Source organism: Balaenoptera acutorostrata, chromosome X (genome assembly GCF_949987535.1).
Source record: "Balaenoptera acutorostrata chromosome X, mBalAcu1.1, whole genome shotgun sequence".
Classification (NCBI taxonomy): domain Eukaryota; kingdom Metazoa; phylum Chordata; class Mammalia; order Artiodactyla; family Balaenopteridae; genus Balaenoptera; species Balaenoptera acutorostrata.
The window spans coordinates 49512506-49533815 of NC_080085.1; the positions used below are offsets into that span (position 1 = coordinate 49512506).

General features: G+C 45.7%; 2 long non-coding RNA genes across 3 annotated transcripts; one reads left to right on the top strand and one right to left on the bottom strand.

The window, feature by feature from the left end:
- Positions 1 to 1082: 1082 nt before the first annotated feature.
- LOC130706209 (uncharacterized) lies at positions 1083 to 12658 on the bottom strand. 2 transcript variants are annotated; one of them, XR_009006589.1, is made up of 4 exons: positions 12577 to 12658; positions 5941 to 6206; positions 3000 to 3204; positions 1092 to 1222 (listed from the first exon to the last, which is right to left on the bottom strand). It is a non-coding gene; the product is annotated as an uncharacterized LOC130706209 (long non-coding RNA). The 2 variants fall into 2 exon arrangements; XR_009006590.1 differs by lacking the exon at positions 3000 to 3204 and having other exon boundaries at positions 1083 to 1222.
- A 1292-nt stretch (positions 12659 to 13950) lies between these two features.
- Positions 13951 to 16725, top strand: LOC103000348 (uncharacterized). Its single transcript, XR_450402.2, has 4 exons — positions 13951 to 14046; positions 14423 to 14604; positions 15681 to 15791; positions 16346 to 16725. It is a non-coding gene; the product is annotated as an uncharacterized LOC103000348 (long non-coding RNA).
- Positions 16726 to 21310: the final 4585 nt, after the last annotated feature.

Genomic DNA, 21310 nt, shown 5'->3' on the forward strand with positions numbered 1-21310 from the left:
ATCCAACTCTGCTAATTCCCAACGGGTTACTGCACCAAGCTGCACCTGCATCTCACTTGCTGTGCACAGCTCTATCTGGGAGGGTCGGATCTACCTACTGAGCTATGTATTTTCTGTCTCCCTTCCCTTCTGAATCTGGAGGCTCCCAGGCATCAAGAAAAGTGCTCCAGTTGGCCCACAAAAGGGGCGGTGCTGCAGGGGAGGCTGCGACTCTCATCCACAGCCTGGGTCAAAGCAGGACTGCGTTATAAGCGCCACACGCTGCCCCACTGCGCCACGGAAGCCAAAAGAGCAAAGGTCTAAGAAGTCCTAGTACAGACACTTATGTGGATAGAACACCAGCCTCTTCCTAGGGACCTGTGAGCTGTTGTTTGGTTTGGGCTTATATCGTCCATGGCCTTTTTCACAACGCTTGCAGACTTAGCTAACCTTCCATCAGGACCTCTCTGCTCCCCCCACCCCCCCACCCCCACCACTGTACCAAAGATCATACTCCTCACTTAAGTGTGCTGACTGGGTTTTCACTTTGCAAGGATACCAAAACAATTTTTTTTTAATCCTGAAACGTCAAGATACCTGAGAGAACAGGTCTTCAGAAAAACTATTTTAAAATTATAATAGAAAAACTGGCTATGTAACAATGAAGATACAGCACATTAAAAGGTTATTTGGGCATTATCTAGAATTTCACACTCAAGAGAAAAACACTTAATACGTGGTCTACTGCCTTCCAGTTCTTTTTCTCTGCAGTTTTAAAAATTAGGACATGGGGGGAGGTAATGTCTTCATACTTTTGTATCTGTTGTTCTGTTTATCATTATAGTACGGTTATGCTACTTCCCGTAATGATGAGGATGAGGATGCTGATACTGACGTCGGTAGGAGCAAACACATGTATAGAGCTTGATATGGACCAGGAACTGTTCTCTGTGACGTGTGCATATTGACACGACACCCCGTGGTCTTTCATGCACTTTGGAGACATCATGTTCAATCCATACACAGATCCCTGGTAATCTGATTCATGCCGATGGACATGCTCACTTGCCTTTTGATCCAGAGGACGCTGGGCACTGCAATGTATTCCAGATTCGGGGGTCAGATACCACACCTCTCTGTTTCTTTCAGGCCTGGGTAGCAATTTGACTCAGCTCTTGCCGGCCAGGTGACTTTGGGCAAGATCCTTCACCCGTTAACCTCTATGTGTCTCAAGCTTCCTCATCTGCAAAAAGGGACGATAACGTTAAAAATGCTTACCTCATAATGTTGCTGTGAGTACTCAGAGACCTTATTATACTTATACACATAGAGAGCTAAACATGGTCCAGAAGGGTGAGCTTTTATTCTTGTGTCTCTTCACTTCGGTTTCTGCTTGTAGCCATATCCCTCTCTCCCTGCCCCCATGCTTTCTCCTCCCCCAGTGCCGCTGCACTCTCTCTCCCCCTTGCCCCCTCCCTCAGACTCTCTATCCAAAAACACTGTTTACCATCTCCTCAGGATGTAACTCAGAAAATATTCATACCATCACCCTTTGGTTAAAAAAACGTGAATATTAGTGGAAGAAATAAGAAACACCATAAAACCGGCAATGTGAAAACTACACAAGAAATAAAGTCCTACTGATGAAAGTTTGAGTATTAATACTTTTGTATCTTCATCAGATTCAGATATTCAGAATTTGATACAGGAGAATTAGACTTGATAAAAATAATGGCCCCCCAGAAGGGCTATATGATGAGGTTCTTGGGCCTTTAAATTTCCCTCTGGAATGCTTTTGAAAATGTATATACTCATGTTCTACAATCGTCCAGCGATCACTTACTTTCCCGTCATTATACAAATCATACGAAGAGGTCATTAGACTTCTAATTTCCTAGAGAATAGGCACTAAACTTTTCCATACGAGCGCCTGATGAAACCCCAGCATTGCATTTAGGCTTCACAATATCCCCATAAGGAGAGTTAAATACTCATTATGCTAAAAAAAAAAAATACCCACACCCATGCCCCATACATTCAGTTCTTGAGTCCCTGAGGGGCTGAAGTGATAGTGCAAAGTCCATGTGGTGAGTCAAAGGTGGTCTTGACATTGTGTCTCTGGAACACTCTCCCGGGAAATGTGGGAACGGTAACAATATTAACAACAGTAATGGCAACAGCTAGAATTCACCAGGAACTTGTCACATGCCGAGCACTGTCCTGACAACTTCCCAAGTCTTAACACGGTCAGTGCTCTAAACTGCCCCAAGAAGTAGTTACATTTACTCCTAACTAGTGTTTCCACGTTACTGACGGAAGAATTGAGGCACAGAGACGCTAAGTAGCCTGCTCAGGGTCACCCAGCATAAGGGCTGGAGCCACAGGTCTGTGGAGGCATTGTGGAAAACCCAGTGTGTTCTGTATTTACTCAGTCAAGGGCAAGATCCAATATGGCTACTGCAAAATATGTAGAAAAGCAGCTAACACATAACACAAATTGACCTTACAGCATGGAGCTGCACACTACATAGAAATCTGGTTTCTTCAGAAATCTTTTAGATGGAGGCTTGACAGGATTGGAATCAGGATGTTTTGTGGAAACAATCATCTGAGAGCCTTCTTAGAACAGCAGACAGCATGTCAGCCTCCTAGCCTGAAGGTCTTGGGTTTGTGCATCAGAGAAGGCAGCAAACCTCTGTCACCTCCACACGCTCCCGATGGAGAGAGAAACCTGGCAGTAGGGAAAATAAGACCGTTCCTCTGCTCTGGTAGTGCCCAGACAAGTTGTCCATGTCAATCAGGACTGAGGAATTATGAAAAAACAAACAAACAAAAAGTGCAGATTCCATGATCCGCACTCAGTGAATCTCATTTAGTGTGGCTACAACGGTGCCCTCGAATCTTTGATTTTTCACTCTGCCTGGGAAACTCTCAGGAACTTTATTAAACTCCTTTGGTAGTGAGACTGTCTCCAATGTACTGACTCTTCCCGGGACAAACACACAGTTGGGAAGACCAACCTGAGAGCACAGGAGACAGAAGGCAAAGGACACAGCGTGAGAGTCAAACCAAGGGCAGGGCAGTGGATCTTCTGAGAAGACATCACCACCCCACTGGCCTGTCTCTCTGAGGCTTCAGTTTATCTCAGATCCATTCTCTTCATGGCCAGTGGGTGGAGGTGGTGAGAGGAGATGACCTTTGAGATCCCACATGGCCTGGGCTTTTCTCGGGGGCCATGGGACACAGACAATATGAGGTTATATGACCTATTCTCCCCACCTCCAGTCAGCCTCTGCTTCTCTCTTGCACCCTCACCCCCTCCATGCCACACAAGCCCAGAGCAACCAGAATTTAGGAAAAATGTCTTCCCTTCACCCATCAGACACCTGCCCCTGACCTGAGGAGATCTTCTCCCCTCTTCTCCTCTCAGCTGTCCTCCTCTGACCTCATCTGCCGTGCCAAAGCAGACAGCCTTCCCTAGTAGCTTAAAGTCCTCGCCTGGCCCGTGACTCTGGTGACCTAGCCTGGAGAGGGCTCGTCCTCTCTGAGAAGGACCCCAGACCCGGGAGCCAAGAGCCATGACGACCACAGAACCATCCTAAACGTTGATGCCTACGGCAGTGATTGACCTTGGAAACGAAGCCTTACCTCACACCCCATCTGTCCCTGAACCGTTATCTTGTCACAGAAAGCCAGACAGACGAGGAAGGTGCCTGGAATCCTTCCTGGGGAGTCCTGTGTCCTACTCCATGCTGCCATGCTATTTCCCCAGACCAGACCCTGACATGGACCATAACATTCCTATCCTTTGGATGTGAATAAGAGGTCTGGGGATACCTTCATAAAATCCTATTCTTGTGGTTGATAACCAGTATGTTATGTGGTTTACTACCACAGTGATGCATCTGGTAAGTAAGTGGAAGCTGACACGAAGTTTCCGAGGGTAGGTTTGGGTGTTGAAATGCTTGGGAGGAGCTACCGGCATCTGTGGGCTGAGGGTTACAGGGAGGCAAACACTTTCTAGCAGAGAGTTAAATAAAGTGGATTTTCCATAACTGTAATTTCCCTGTGAATTAAGGGAAGCTTGAATGCTGCTTTCTCTGGAAACTTACAAAGAATCCTTGAGTGTTTTAGAGAACACATACTGAAGGCCATTCTGTTACTGGCTTTGAGCTTGACGCAACACACCAGTATCGCTTGATAGCTGAGGTTGCACACGCCTAGAGGAATGAGGGGAATCCAACTGTGCTGACTAGACGGATCTTCAGGATATGCTGTCAATGGACGGGAAAAATTACGTGGGAAATGTTCATAGTGTGATCTGCCATGAGTTGCTGAACAAAGCCAGATAAGCCCATTGTCTTTGAGGCACTGAGGTTTTGTTTCCACGTCTGTCTCCCTCACCAGACTTTTAACTCCTTCTCAGAAGGCTGGAAACACACCCCGTTCATCCTGGTGTCCTCGGGGCAGAGGACCTGACACACGGTAGAAAGTCAGTCCACACTTGTGGAGCTGACGTTAACGGGTGAAGGACTGGACCCAGTGTCTTAATGACGAGCGAGAAGGATGTCAGTCTGCAGAGGGAGGGAGGGGAATGCCACAGGTCTTAGGACCCAGGCAGCACACTGACACCAGCCTACACTGCAGTACTGACGTCAGTTACATCCCTTAGGGTTCCAGGGCTCAGCCATTTAAATACAGATGTCATTAACCATGAAGGTCTAACTTAGAAAGCCAGGAACCTTACGGCTTAGTTTTCTGTATGAACCTTTTGTAGCTGAGGCACCTGAGGCACCAATTCAGGCACAGCATACTCTGGTCACTACTCGTCCAGGCTGAGGCCGTGTAGGGATATTCAGGGCTCACACACAAGGAGGGTAATTCCGAGGCATACATGTATCCCTAGAAACAAAGGGTTCACGACTGCTAGGTTGCCCCGAGCAGGACATACATCAGGCAGGCAGGACAGCTCCCTGGGGCCCCAGTGTGGCCTCCCACCCAGGAACCTGCCCCCCTAGGACTCCCTGTCCAGTTTGAATAATCCATCGGAGGGAGGTCTTAGTTTCAGAGGCACTGCCTGGAGGCAGCCCGTTCCAAACAGTTCTGTCTGTCCAGGACCCCAGCGCATCCTCTTTCCGAGGGTGGGTGACATCTGGAGGTGCTCTGCATGCAACGTCCAGGGGCTGGGGCCCCTCCCGCGGTCCCACAGTCAGAGCTCCCTCAGGTGTGACTGGAGCCTCAGCAGACAGTTTGCATTCAAAGTGCTCACTGGATTGGGATTGACATATAGACACTAATATGTATAAAATAGATAACTAATAAGAACCTGCTGTATAAAAAAATAAATAAAATAAAATTCAAAAAAAAAAAGTGCTCACAGCAGCTCTGAAGGCTGCACGGGGAGTATTCCTTCAGGAAACATAGAAAATTCCCAGGAACAGTTTGGACAGACAAGATCATTAATGCCCTCGCTCCCTCGCTACGCTTCCCCGCCAGGTGCCAGGGGTGGTGTGTTCTCCATTGTTATACAATCACTGTGTACAATCCTGAAATCAAAACTTTACATTTCTTTAATTATCTCCTAATGTCCCCCAAGCCTTTTGTATGGAAGGGCTGTAGGCAAGAAACGCAAAAGTACTTTCATAGCAAAACATGTTTTATAATCTAACTGTAAAGACATTATGTTTCGCAACTGGCCAGGACAAAATCCTGAATGTTAAAGAATTTTCAAAATGGGTTGACACAACCTCCTGTCCTTTTGTCTCTCTCACTGATCCCGTGAGGAGGCTGGAAAAGCTCATTCTCTTGCACTGAAGAGTCATATGCCTCATATGTCTCGTCTCAGTTGTCTCAAACATCCGGATGCAACAGCCACAACGTACAAAGCCATTTTTAAAATTCCCCCTTTTCCCTCTCTCAGGGACGCTTTACTCAAACCCCTAGCAGTAAACTGACACTCACCAGGGTACCGCACAGCGGCCGGGGAGCTCAGGCGCGAGTGCCGGGAGGGGCTGGGGCTGCAGCAGCAGCAGCCGCCGCCAAGTTGAAGAAAAGCCTGCAGAGCTTTTTCCCCTTCTTGCCTCTAGTTTATCTGAAGCTTTCTCCAGCCCAGAACCTGATTTTATTTGCTTTCTTCCGCTTGTAGGAGAGAGCAAGTCAAACTTTCAACATTTTTTGGCCGACCCAGACTCCACCTTTTGTAAGGTTCGCATCCTTTTGCCCCAGGCCTGGAGGAAATAACAAACACCAAAGTCAGGAGCTGCCTGCACTCTCCCCGCCCCACCCCACCCCCAACATCGGGCAGCAGAGCAGAAGCAGCCGAGGATGCAGTGCGCTAACTCTCCTGGATCTGGATCTTTTGTTTTCAAATTCTGTAAGTAACACCTATCACAACAGTCAGTGGCTCAGCTGCTGTTTCATAGCACGGGTACATCCACAGTCACCAAGCACAAAAGGATCGTCATCCCTACTGCTTCATCCTCCCTTTACTCAAACAAGGCTTACACCGTATTTCAGCGAGTCACAGTCTCGCTAGTGAATCCACAGCTGCCACCACTGTTTCAGATGCCCCAAGACCACCCTTGCTTTTGATGAGTTCCTAGGAGGACTCCAAGGACCTAGCACATAGTCATCCTCATGGCTAAGATTTACTGCAGCAAAAGGATACAAAGCCAAATCATCCAGGGGGAGAGGTGCACTGGGCAACATCCGGAGGAAACCAGCGCAAGCTTCCAAGAGTCCTTTCCTAGTAGAATCACGCAATTTGTCCCTCCGGCAACGGGTCATGACAACGCGCGTGAAATGCTGTCCACCAGGGAAGCTCCTGAGAAACCCGGGGCCTAGCACATATCAAGATTTCAGGTTCCCAGGAGGAAAGCAGGTGTTTAGCATAAAACATACTGTTTGGACAGATGGAGGAGTAACCTACACTTCTGAAGGAGGCAACGGTGGGAAACCTCTTGAAATCCAAGTTCTCAGACGCGACGTGAGGGCCCACAAGCCAGCCCTTCTAAGGATTATAGTCCCAGGCCTGCTATGTTAACTCTATTCTGCACAGTACTCAACAGCAAAGCTTCAAAATACACGACAAAGTCAGAACTGGAAGAACTGAAACAAACAAATCTACAAGAACAGCTGGAGACTTCAACAATCTCAGTAATACACAGAACGGAGAGAAAGCAAATTAGAATGCATGGGTGAACCGAATGTTCTCACAGGTATAGAACCCTCCACATAACAACAGCCGAATATACCACATTCTTTTCAAGTGCATATGGAAGTTTCACCAAGGTAGACTATATCCTGGGTCATAAAAGAAATATGACCAATTGCAAGATAATTGCAATCATACAAAGAATGTTATCTGACCAAAAGAGAGAAACCCGCAATAAGTAAGCCAAAGTTAGGAGGAAAATCTACAAACACAAGGAAATTAAATCACATACTTCTAAGTAATCCATGGGCCAAAGAGCAAGGATCAAGGAAAGTTACAAATTAATTTAAACAAAATGAAAATGAAAAAACAACCTAACAAAATCTGCAGGATGCAGGTACAGCAGTGCTTAGCCGTAAATGTACAGCATCAAATACTTGTATTAGAAAGAAAAAAGAACCCAAATCAATAATGAAAGCTTCCACCTTAAGAAACTAGAAAAAGAAAATCCAAATAAATTCAAAGCAAGCAAATAAGGGAAATAGAGATTGGAACAGTTATCAGAAAAAGAATAGAGTTAATCAACGAAACCCAAAGCTGGTTCTTTCAAAAGGTCAATACAAATGAATAAACTTCTACCCAGACAGACAAAAAAAAAAAAAAAAAAAGGCAAGATAACTGAAGACACAACTTACCAACATCAGGAATGAAACAGGTTACAGATCCCACAGAAATTAAAAGGAGTCTATGAATAATTCTACATAACTACTTTTGGCAATTTAGGCGAAATGGAACACACTATCAAAGCTCAGCCGAAAAGAAACAGATCACCTATTTTTAAAATCGAGTCTGTAGTTGAAAAACTTACAGAAAAGGCATCTCCAGGGCCAGATGGTATCCCTGGAAAATCCTACCAAACATTTAAGAAGCAATAACAGCAATTCTACGCAATCTCTTCAAGGAAACAGAAGAGAGGGAACACTTGTTGAATTATTTTTTCAGATTAGCATTACCCTGATACCAAAGTCAAACAAAGACAGTAGTAGCAAATCAAATTCAATATATAAAAAGAATAATACACCATGACCAAGTGACATTTATCCCCGAACTGCAAAGCTGGTGCAGCATTAAAAAAATCAATCAATCAAGCCACCATAGTAGCATACCAAAGATAAAGAACCACATGATCGTTACCTGTTGACGCAGAAAAAGTATCTGACAAAATTCAACAGTCGTTCATGATGAAAAACATTCAGCTAACCAGGAGGAGAAGGGAGCTTTCTTAACCTGATACGGAGCATCTCCAAAAATACCTGCCCCTCCATCCTACTTGATGGAGAAAGACTAAACGCTTTCTCCCTAAGATCAGGAACCAGGCCAGGAGGATAGCCAGTCTTACTCCTGCTATAAGTCAACATTGTACTGGAAGTCCTAGCCACTCCAGTAAGAAAAGAAAAAGGAATAAATGGTTTAGAGATTGGGAAGGAGGAAATCAAACTGCTCCCACCCACCGATGACATGATTATCTACCTAGAAAATCCCATGAAATCTATTAACAAAAACTCCTATAACTAAGAAGGGAGTTTAACAATGTCGCAGGATACAAGCTCAACACAAAAAAAATCAGGCATATTTGCCTGTACTAGCAATGAACAATTAGGAAATTAAAAAAAAAAAAAGACTTGTGCATACCATTTTTTTTTAATTCCTAAGTATTTATTTATTTATTTATTTTTTATTATTATTATTTTTTTATGAGGATCTTGAATCAGATGCGTAAGTTTGATTGATTGATTGATTGATTGATTTTGGCTGTGTTGGGTCTTCGTTTCTGTGCGAGGGCTTTCTCCAGTTGTGGCAAGCGGGGGCCACTCTTCATCGCGATGCGCGGGCCTCTCTCGTTGCGGAGCACAGGCTCCAGACGCGCAGGCTCAGCAGTTATGGCTCACGGGCCCAGCCGCTCCGCGGCACGTGGGATCCTCCCAGGCCAGGGCTCGAACCCGCGTCCCCTGCATTAGCAGGCAGACTCTCAACCACTGCGCCACCAGGGAAGCCCCCTGTGCATACCATTTATAATAGCTTTCCCCCAAAACCTAGCGAAACATAAGCGGGATCTGTATGCTCAAAACTACAAAATGCTGAGGAAAGAAATATAAGAAGACCTATCAAAATGGAGACACATACTGCGTTCATGTGTTGAGAAATTCAATATAATTAGGATGTCAACAGTCCCCAGATAGATCCATCAATTTCATACAATTCCAATCACAAATCCAGGCAAGGATTTTTTTGTACATATAGACTAACTGATGGTAAAATTTCTGGGGTAAGGCAAAGGAACTAGAATAGCCAAATAATTTTGAAAAACAAAGTTGGAGGACTAACACCAACGTTACAATTTACAATGCAGCTTCAACCAAGATATGTAAGCAACTAAGTGGCCATGGAGGGGAGGAATGGACATAGAAAATGTGGTGACATATACAACGGAATATTATTCAGCCACAAAAACGAAGAAAATCCTGCCTTTCGCAACAACATGAATGGACCTGGAAGGCTTTATGCTAAGTGAAGTAAGTGAAAGAGAGAAAGACATATTGTATGTTCTACTTATATGTAGAATCTAAAAAAGTCAAACTCACAGGAACAGAGTTTAGAATGGTGGTTGCCAGGGGCTGGGGGAAATGTTGGTCAAACGGTACAAACTTCCAGCTATAAGATGAATAAGTTATGGGGATCTAATGTACAGCATGCTGAGTATAATGAACAAAACTGTATCATATATTGAAAGCTAAGAGGGTAGATCTGAAATGTTATCACCACAATTTTTAAAAAGGTAATTCTGTGAGGGGATAGAGTGCTAACTAACCTTATTGTGGTAATCGTTTTGCCCTATCTACGTGTATCAAATCATCACACTGTGCACCTTACACTTACATGCTATATGTCAATAATACCTCAAAGAAGCTGGAAAAGATAAAAGAGTCCCCAGTTTTTCCAGTGGGAGAGCCCTCCAGCTATATTCTGTGTCCCCCTGACATCTCCCCACCATTCTTTAACTTTCCCTTATTACTGACATGACAAGTTGAGCCTGGCTCATTAATCCTCTCTCTCCTCAGCCTGGGAACCCATCATTTAGTGGAGAATGGTATTCAGAAGCTAGGATCTAGCGGTAGGTGTACTTATTGTCATTGGGATGTTGCTGTTTTCAGGAAGTTTGGAATATATGTGTGAACACAATCACACACACACACACACATATATTTCCATATTTCTATATCAGTCTATCCACATATGCACACATATCTATTGAAAACCAGGAGTTCTCACGGAGACCTCTAGTTCCAGTAGAACTCCTCAGAAGTTGTTCCAGTTTACCTCCTTTCCATAATGGAAATTCCCTCTTCCAGAAGTGACAGACGTGGCTCCCACCATCCTTATATATTTACTGAGTTGACAAATCCCAATGCATATAAGCCATCCCTCCTCCACAAAGAGGTCCTCCCCACGTGCTATGCTGAACCATCCCCTGCCCTTGACTTCCACACCTCACTCAAGCCTGAATCCCTGAGCCAGTTAGCCTCCTCCCCACAGAACCCCCAGGGACATCCTCCTTACCGCCTTGGGCTCTGACCTCCCAAATTGGGATGCCCCTACGCGCATATACTTGCCTTGCCCAGCAACACCTAATGGCTTTAGGACTGAACTGCTCAGGCACAAAAGAGAAGAGCAGGGAAGGGAAAGAAAGGGTAGGGACAGGGGAAAAGTGAATATATCTTAGTACAATCAGTTAATCAAGGTGAACTGGGCCAAATCCAAGCAATATGATGAAGCCAGTGGGTTTTTTTCGCACTGTCCGCCAGCTTCCCCTTCCTGCCTCTCTCCTTTGCCCCAGTTCCTTTCTCATTCTTAAGTCCTGCCCTCCATCAAGAGTAGCAATGTTATGAGGGGCATGATTCCCATATTATCACTGATCTCCGCTGGCTGGCTGACATTCAGTGTGGATGGTGTCCTCCCCGCAGCTCTTACACTCAAGCCCTCTGTCTCTCATGATGGACTAGAAGGTTTCACCCCTCTTCAGTAATTTCAGGTGTAAGCAGGAGAGAAGGTGCAGGGCACATCTTGGAGCCTCGGGTCCTTCATCTGTGAAATGGGGATGACCACAGATTGTGGGACAAACAGAGAGCAGCACCGGACACCTTTCAATGAGTGCGACGTGCCAAACCCAGTGCATCACAGGACTGCTTGATATCCAGGAGCACGCCAAGTAGACGGCCCCGCCAGGACCGTGGCACCTGCTGTTCCTTCTGCCTGGAATGCTCTTCCTTCAGGTAATCCCATGGCGTGCTCCCTCACTTCCTCCAGGTCTCTGCTCATTCGTCATCCTTCAGGGAGACTTTCCCTGATTACCTTGAATGAAATAATAACATCATCTCCACATACCCTTTCCCCTGATCCAGCCCTATCTTTCTTCATACATAGCACCTGCCACCCTTGATTTATTTATTGACCAACTCTATGAAATGAGAGACTTTGCCAGTTTTGTCCTGTCACAAACTCCTCGAATAGTACTCAGGTACATGGCAAGTGCTCAGAAAACATTTTCTGAACCATAGCTGGGAGCCAGGCCCTTTACACACACTGCTAACATGCACAGGTACCCTCCAAGGTGGGCACTGGCCCCATTTTATTAATTATGATACGTACTGAGACTCCAGGAGACAAGTGACACCCTCAACAACGCACCATCAGCACGTCGGGTTCCAGGCTTCGGAATCATATCTGCCGGGTTTCCAACTCCCTCAGTTCCTGGACAGAGACCTCACAGCCAAAATGGTAAGAGATTTTACTACTGACACACAGACCCCAAACAGCTCAGATGCTTTACACCTTTAGACAAACCCCTTCCTAAAGCAGCTCAGAGACATCACACCTTGGGACCCAGAATCACAACAGTTCAGAGGCCTCACACTCTGGGGTTCAGACTTCTACATTAGGGTCTAACACCCAGTGACTCTAATGCCCAAAAGCTCAGAAAATGCACACCCAGGTCTACAAGGACACAAAGCCCTACAGACTTTGTACCATGGCTCACAAAATCCACTCAGATAAAATATCCCATTCACCAAAATCTCCCCCAAATGCTCAGAGACGTCAAATGTACTCAAACAGCACCTGGCATGTCAGACGTAGCGGTACACATCTCCAAACTGCACGACTCATGTTACTTCCCAGGGAGAGACACCAAAAAAGTTTAGTGACCTCTCCTTGGGCTTAATTATATGAATCTGCGCGACTGACCCTGCGGTACCACACGCCCCAGACTGAGTGAAGGCTAAACAAGACTGTAAGAGCTCGCGGAAAGACACCACCATCGTCACCCTGCACAGCCAGCGACTGCGCCGAACCTCGCCACCGACCCGGGCAGCTAATCAGCCCCTTACGGATAGCCAGTCTTGGAGTAGTCAAACTCGGAGAAAAATGTAGACTCTGAAAATGCCCGCGCGCACACACGCACACGCACACGCACACGCACACCTTTCACCCTGAGCGCCAACTCGGCGACCACTGTGCCTGTCCCAGACAGACAGCCAATGGGAAGTGGGCAGGTGAGGAGGGAGGGGCAGGAATAGCGGGATTTCCGGCGCCGCTTGACGCCCCGGAAGAGTTTATTCCGGCAATCTCGCGGCGACCAATCACCGCCCAGAACGCTTTCTCGATTTCGACCCCGCCCCCCACACGCATCCCGGAGCCAATCTCTGGCTCCGTTGCTGTCCCCACCTGGATGTGACCATGCAGAAACGAAGGGGTGAACCTGGAGTAGATAGAAAAGAAGGCTGCAGGCTGAGACCAGGTGTCCAATCACCCTCGAATGTGCTGGGAAGATGGAGTGTTTACAATGGGGATGGACCCAGCGGCGCCCTGAGTGCCTCCGCTGGGACCCATGGTTGATGCCCGACGTGGTGTAAGGGGACCCTCAGTGTTGTCACAGCGCTCAGTGGATTATTCCAGAACGGACGCCCCCTCCCCAATGGTTCCTTCCCGACTCGAAGGTCTTCCCTCTGCCCCTCAGTGGTACGTTCCACGACAGAACCGTTTCATCTCGCGCGCCCCTTGGTGGTGGGATCGGGGAACAGCGGATGTAGATGCCCGCGGACCATTGCTGGCGGGTTCCCAAAGGGAGGGAGGGCACAGTTAGGATGAAACCCTCGCAATTCTCTGGAGTCTTGGATCTGGGAAAAAGTCTTCCTACGTGGAAAGTTACCTCCCTGCAGTGACACCACTATAACAGGGAGCATTACAAGAAGTTTTCTCTGTGCTGGGCCTTGTGATTGCTTGTGCCTCCCTGGGTAATACAGAATAGGCCTAGTGGGGCAAGCCAGCCACAGCCCCCCAACGGGCAGGAGGGATAAAGCTCCAGACTGGGATCAGAAGGCCTGGTGAGGGGCAGGCCTCTGTCCTTGACTGTAATCGGTGGAAAGGACAACCGTGCCTTCGGTTCCGTTAGGAAAGGGGACATCTCCCAGGGGTCCCAAAGACACTGACTACATGAGATAAAGACCATGGGCTCTGTCACCGTTCTGTTACCCCGTACATGTACCCTAGCGGAATCCTCGCCCTTTCTAGCTATGCCTGTCGGGACAGCCAGTTCTGGAGTAGTCCAACTCAGTGAAATGTACATTCTGAAAATGCCCACGCGCACACGAACACGCTCTCGCCCTGAACTCCAACTCGGCTACAGCCTTGCGGGGGGAGGGGGAGGGAATAGCGGGATTTCCGGCTCCGCTTTGCGTACCGGAAGAGCTTATTCCGGCAATCTCGTGGCGACCAATCACCGCTCAGAACGCTTTCCGGCCCTGCAATCCCGGAGCCAATCTCTCGCCCCGTTGCCATCCCCACCTGAATGTGACCAGGTAGAAACGAAGGGGTGACCCGGACACCCCCAGGAGGTGATACGCAGGGCGGTGGGGGGGGGTGCTGTTTCTCACTTCAGTCCTATCTTCCCACTTTATTCTGTGGGTCTAATGTGAATGTGAAACTTTAGCATGCATCGCAGTCACCTGGAGGGCTTGTTAAAACACTGATTGCTGCCCCCCCATTCCCGAGTTTCTGATTTAGTGGGTCCTTGGCGGGGCCCGAGAATTTGCATTTCTAACCAGGCTCAGCGTCCCTCCTACACAACTAAGTGGTGGACTCTAGCATTCCTACCTCCCTCCACCACGTTATTTGTGAACTGTTCCTTCCCTTCTCTCCCCCCCTCCTTACCCCCCAACACATCCAAACGTACAGTCTCATCGCCAGACCCTGAAGATCTTGAAGGGAGCAAAGGTCTAAGCATCCTGTTCACTGCCGCAGAGCGCTTGCCCCAAGAATGATGTGAGGAGCCCATAAACAAGCTTTACTTCTCCTGCACCACTGATGGACAGCATCGTGGCAGCATGTATCAAAGTGAAAAATCCTTACAATGCTAGGTCGGTGAGGGTAGAGACTTTTTTTTTTGTCTAGTACGGCCAGTCTCCCCAGTGCCCAGCACATAGTAGGCGCTCAGTGGATGATTGGTGAATGACTGAGTTTGGACCCAGCAGCTCCACTTTAAAACTGTATAATCAACATACACATTCACAGAGTTGTGTGTAGAAGGAAGGTAGTAGCAAACAATTGTGTAAAACCTCTTTATGTCCATTAAGAGTCGATGATGGTTGGATTGTAAACAAACGGTGAGGGGTTCATGTTATACCATGGAGCACACACTGGCCATGGAACAGCATGAGGGGACCAGTGTGTACTGATCAGAGGGATCTTCTTCAGGACATGCTGTTAATATTAGGTGGGAGGGGAAGCAAATGGGAGATGCTCATAGTGGGGCCTGCTCTGTGTTTGTGTGTGTGTGTGGTTTAAATACAGGGAAATATTTTTGAAAGGAACAAGGAAGCACCTATAACTAGCCCCACTGTTTGGCCCAGGAAGTAGAGAATGTGGAGGAATGTGATGACCTGTGTAGTCCATGTACTGATGTACTAATGGAATCTTTCACAGCAGCCACTTATTCACGTATTATTCGAATAACTCTGTCTAAAGCAAAGTCATGTGGTGAAAACAATACCTGTACCACAGAGCATTTGTGTGTGAGGGTATCTGGAGGGTCTCCAGCAACAGGGTTCTCAAACTTACATGCCCCAGGGCCAGGCAGTTATTGTGCATTAGGGAACGCAGCTCATGTGAGGGTAAGGAAGGGCAGCACATGGGTATGGTAAATGTTCCCTGCCAACCTGCTTCCGGTGTGGGTACGATAGAGAAGATGGGGCTGGCACAGAGCCCAGACCCTCACAACAACCTCCTCAGCATCATAAATAGTGGTAATTGTCAGGATAGCAACAGTTGTTACATCGTTACACTGATGTAAACTCCTTGGGAGCATCCCTCCACCTCTTCATCACAGGACACACACACATGTCAGATGAGGAAGATAACCGATCCTCTGAACACAGCATTCAAGGACTAATTAAGACTGACTTAGGAATTGGTTCTGCCCATGTTGAATTAACAGGTTTGGATTATCCTCCCACTTTAAGTAACTAAAAATTTGGAAGTGACGGTCTTCAGAAGCACTACAACTGGCATGCAGGATGCTGATACCTGAGAGAAGGGGGAAAATGAGGTGAGCACTACAGTTTCCCCCAGCTTACTTCCTGGAGAGGATTTCCAGGCATCAGTGCAGGGAGCGGGAACCCAGACAGAGGCCAGCGTGTGGGTACGATAGAGAAGATGGGGCTGGCGCAGACCCCAGACCCTCACCCTGTCTGAGGGGCATCCACAATGCTGCTATCGCCTACTATCTCTGTGCAGGAATGAGACCCCTGCATGGGCAGGGGTTGTGATTTTCCCAGAGAAGCTGGAGGTCTGGGTTTTTGTCATATACTGCTTTTTTTTTTAAATGATAGAAATTAAAGTGAAAAAAATTGTGGTTCAATCTAACTCTGTGTAAGTCATGTAGAACAATATGTCTGGGAGCAGGATTGAGTCTGAGCGCTCCTTTTTGGAGCCCTTTTAGAAGACAGCAGGAGCTCAGGAAATGGTTTGTGAAGTAATGAATGAGTGAATGAATGAACGAACAAATTCAGGAGTTAACATTAACATCCAGAAGGGTCCTTGTTCTCAGCCAGGGATGTTCCCTCTGATTCCCATACAGTCCTCTTTCTCCTCCGTTCTTAGGGTCCTCAGTCGACACTGCAATCCCCCGCATCGGTAGGCATCATCACTGCCCTTCAACCCCTTCGTCCACTCGGTGTATCTTCCCAGTACTCACTGCCCACAGCAGCCCACTCTGATTCCTTCTTCCACTTTTCAGCCCCAGCAGAGCCCCATCTGGAATAGATGTCTCCACGGCCTAGCCCGAACACTGGCACTGGTTCTGGCATTGGGTTCTGACATTTCCCTGAGTGTCGATCTCAGCTTGTCCTCTTCATATCAGCTGTGTGACTGGTTCATTCCCTTTCTCTCCCTGTTCCTCCGTCTTCTCCACTGTGAAATAGTATCAATCCTCACAAGCTTTCACGAAGTGTAAATGAGATGATCCCAATAAGAGTTTTCGCAGGGCCTGGCACAGAATAAATGTGAGATAAATATTAGCCAGTATTATTAATGTTTTTGTCATTATTATTGTTTCCAGAGATGCTCTATTTTAACCATCAGTTAACTCCTTCTAACATCCTTGGGAGGTGGTTATTATTATTAATCACTATTTTACAGATGAGTAAACTGATGTACTGTGCATCAGCTCACTAACTTACTCAAGCTCACCAGAGGGGGAAACACCATACTCATACCCAGGTCTGTCTGGTCACAGAGCTCCGGCCCATTACCCCTGTCTGTGCCTTATTCCACATCAATATCAGTGACAGCAGTAGCCACTGATATCAGAAAGACAGTCAAAGCCAGTCAAGACCGCACCTGCATAATCCCGGAAAGAAATGTGGTCCCCACCACATGAATAGGAAAGACCAGATATTCGGAGTACTCTCAGTCTCAGTGACCACTCCTCTCTGTGCATGTCCTGTGGGCTGGAGAATCCATCCTGTGGGTCTTGTCCTCCAGAGACCTCTTAGTCACCTGCAGGATCATGTCCAAGGCTGAACCCACCTCTCCCTGCTGCTGGGCAAGGCATTCTGAGGCCCCACGTTCTAGGAACCCTCTGCCCCTTGCCCCAGCTGACCCTTCACAACCTCCTTCCTGGCACTCCCTCCTTTGAGTGGCTGCAACAGGCCACATTCACCCCTGATTCTGCTAATAGACCAATGGGCAAGGAGACTGAGGTATCAAAGAGTTAGACAGCTTGCCCAGGGTCTCTCCACTAGTTCATGGCAAAGCCTGGATTCACACACTGCACTCTGTGACTCTGTGTCCTGACGTAAAACAACATTCTCTTCCGCCTCTAGTATAGCAGGTGCTCTTTAAATCGTGCTCAGCTGCCACATGCTTTACACATGATGCCTTCTCATCATCATCAACAGTGGCAATTGTCAGGATAGCAACAGCAGTTACATCTTTACACTGACAGAACCTCAGGAGTTTCCCTCAACCTCTTCATCACAGCACGCACACACGTCATATGAGGAAGATAACTGATCCTCTGAACAGAGCATTCAAGGGCTAATTAAGACTGAAGTAGGAATTGGTTTTGGCCATGATGGAGTAACAGGGTCTGGATTTATCCTCCCACTTTAAATAACTAAAAAATTGGAAGTGACAGTTTTCGGATGTGGTACAACAGGCATGCAGGATGTTGATACCTGAGAGATGGGGAAAAATGAGGTGAGCACTACAATTTCCCCCAACTTACTTCCTGGAGAGGCTTTCCAGACTTCAGTTCAGGGAGAGGGAACCCAGACAGAGGCCAGCATTCTATCAGAGCTGAGGAAACAGAGTTCAGCATTCAGGGAGGCCAAGGCCGCTAGAATTCCTAGAGCACAGGACCAGAGAAAAGGGAGCTGCATGGATGGGGGAGGACTGCAGAGAGAGAGAAAGAGAGAGAGAGCTTGGAGATCTGCAGAGGGTTCCCTTCAGAGTCTCCTGCTGAATTCTGGCTGGGAAAAGAACCACCAAAAAGGAGTGGGTGGATGACTTCAGAGCTCTCAGAGGGGTGGAAATAGTTTATCTTCTCACCTGCCAGAGGTGACAAAACCTCAAAATATTCAGGGTACTGGGTGGATTTCTCAGCTAGGTATTACCCTGGTAGTCAGGAAATTTCACCCTAGACTAAAGACTGTTCTGATCCCGTCTTAATAATGCTTGAAAGCAAGCCTGAAAAGGATAAAGCTGTTTCCGAGTAACTCATCTGTGTCCCAGTACGAAGCTCAAAATCACTTAAAGGAATTATTACTACTGTTATTATAAAATTCATAACCTAAGAAGATAAAATTCACAATGTCTGGCATCAATAAAAAGTTATTAGGCATGCACAGAGGCAGAATATGCAATCAGTAATGAAGAGAAAAATTAATCAATAAAAAACAGACTCAGAAACACAGGTGATAAAGTTACCTGAGAAGGACATTAAAACAGCTATTATAAAAGTATTCTATTCACCTATTAAAAGACATATTAGTGTTTTTCCAAGCTTTGACCACTACAAAATAAACAAATCAAAAACAAATAAACAAACCCTGGTATAAACATTCAAAAAAGTAAAAAGGTATTCTACATGTTGAAGAAAATAGAGGAAAAATTAAGTATGCTAATAGAAGACATGACATTATTTTTAAAAGACTCATATTGAACTTCCAGAGATGAATAACACATGGTCTTAGACAAAAAAAAAAAAATACACTGGATGAAATTAACAGCAGATTAGATATTTCAGAAGAAAAGCCTAGTGAAGTTGAAACATAATGAGATTTTAAAGGAATCCAAAATGGGGACTTCCCTGGCAGTCCAGCGGTTAAGACTCCAAGCTTCCAATGCAGGCGGCAGGGATTCAATCCCTGATCGGGGAACTAAGATCCTGCATGCTGCACGGCACAGCCAAGAAATTTTAAAAAGAAAAACAAAAACAAAATAGCCCCCAAAACAACAACAACAAAAATCCAAAATGAAGCGCAAAAGAAAGCTTCCTTAAAAACGAATGGAGGAACAGTGAAATGTATGACAACTTTAAATAGCCTATATATTAGAAGATGCTGATGGAAGGTGAACACAAAAAATATTTACAAAAATAATAGCTGAAAATTTTCCATATTTAATGCAAACCGTATACCCGCATCCAAGAAGCTCAATGAATCCCAAGCACAAGAAACATACAACTACACCAAGGCACACTATAATCAAAATGTTTAAAAGGTATAAAAAAGAGAAAGTCTTAAGAGCATCCAGAGGAAAAAAAGACTCATTATGAAAGGTGGAACAAAGATAAAATATAACAGCACATTTCTCTTCAGAAACAATGGGAACCAAAAAACAGTGGAGGAACATCATTAATGTAATGAAAAGAGAAGAATTGTCAAACTGAATTTGAAACCCAAGATAAAATAATGTTCACTAATGAAGACAAAATAATGACTTTTTTTAAACGTATTTATTTATTTTATTTTTGGGTGTGTTGGGTCTTTGTTTCTGTGTGAGGGCTTTCTCTAGTTGCGGCGAGTGGGGGCCATTCTTCATCGCGGTGCGCGGGCCTCTCACTGTCACAGCCTCTCTTCTTGCGGAGCACAGGCTCCAGGCGCGCAGGCTCATTAGTTGTGGCTCACAGGCCTAGTTGCTCCGTGGCATGTGGGATCTTCCCAGACCAAGGCTTGAACCCGTGTCCCCTGCATTGGCAGGCAGATTCTCAACCACTGCGTCACCAGGGAAGCCCAATAATGACTTTTTTAGAGATACAAATGCTCAAAGAATTCATCAGCAAACCTGCACACACAAAAAAGTTTTAAAAAGTCCTTCAGATAGAATGAAGATCATATCAGATGGAAAATAAGACTCGCACAAAGAATGAAAAAGCACCACAAATGATAAATATGTGTGTAAATATAAATCACCCATTTTCTCATTTTTAAAACAACTTTAAAAGTTGACAGTTTGGACTTCCCTGGTGGCACAGTGGTTAAGAATCTGCCTGCCAATGCTGGGGACACAGGTTCGAGCTCTGGTCTGGGAAGATCCCACATGCCGTGGAGTAACTAAGCCCGTGCACCACAACTACTGAGCCTGCACTCTAGAACCCACGAGCCACAACTGCAGAAGCCTGTGCACCTAGAGCCTGTGTTCCGCAACAAGAGAAGACACCACAATGAGAAGCCCGTGCACCGCAACGAAGACTAGCCCCTGCTCACCGCAACTAGAGAAAGCCCGCACACAGCAACGAAGACCCAATGCAGCCAAAAATAAAAAATAAAATAATTTTTAAAAAATTGACAGTTTAAGGCAAAAACACCCCATATATTTTGTCATTTATAACATAAGAAAAAGTAAAATGTATGCCAACAAAAGCAAAAACGCTGCAAGAAGTGAAATGGAATTATACAGTTGTAAAATTCTTACACTGCATTCAAAGTGGTATAATACTACTTAAGAGTATATTGTGATACATTGTGGCTGTATACTATAAACTATAAACCCTGAATAAACTACTAAAAAGTAAAAGTACAGAAAATAAGCCAACAAATCATAAAATAGAATCATAAAAATACTACATTACTCCAAAACAAGGCAGAAAAAGAGGATACTGGGAACAAAGAACAGATAGGACAAATAGAAAACAAATAATGATATGGAATATGTAAACCCAAACATAACAATCATAAAATTAAATAGAAAGAGTCTAAATGCTTCAATTAAAAGACAACAATTGTAGGCTTGGGTAAAAGAGCAAGACAACTATATACTGGCTAAAAGAAACCAAATTTGAATATAAAAACACAAATAAGTTAAATGTAAGAGGATGGACTGCTCAGGGGATTCTACCTCCAGAATGGCAATATAAGGTGCTCTGTGGATCTGTTCACCAGTGAAACAACTAGTGAAAATTATTTTTTAAACACCAAAGTGTTTAAAGTCTTCAGATATTGTACTAAGGGTATACAACAAATAAACATTTATTCAAGAGATTCTATTAAATCTCAGAAAATTGAAAGTTTGTGGCACTTGAACCATGACCCGCTCTATCCCCCAACTCCCAGCTCAGCTAGA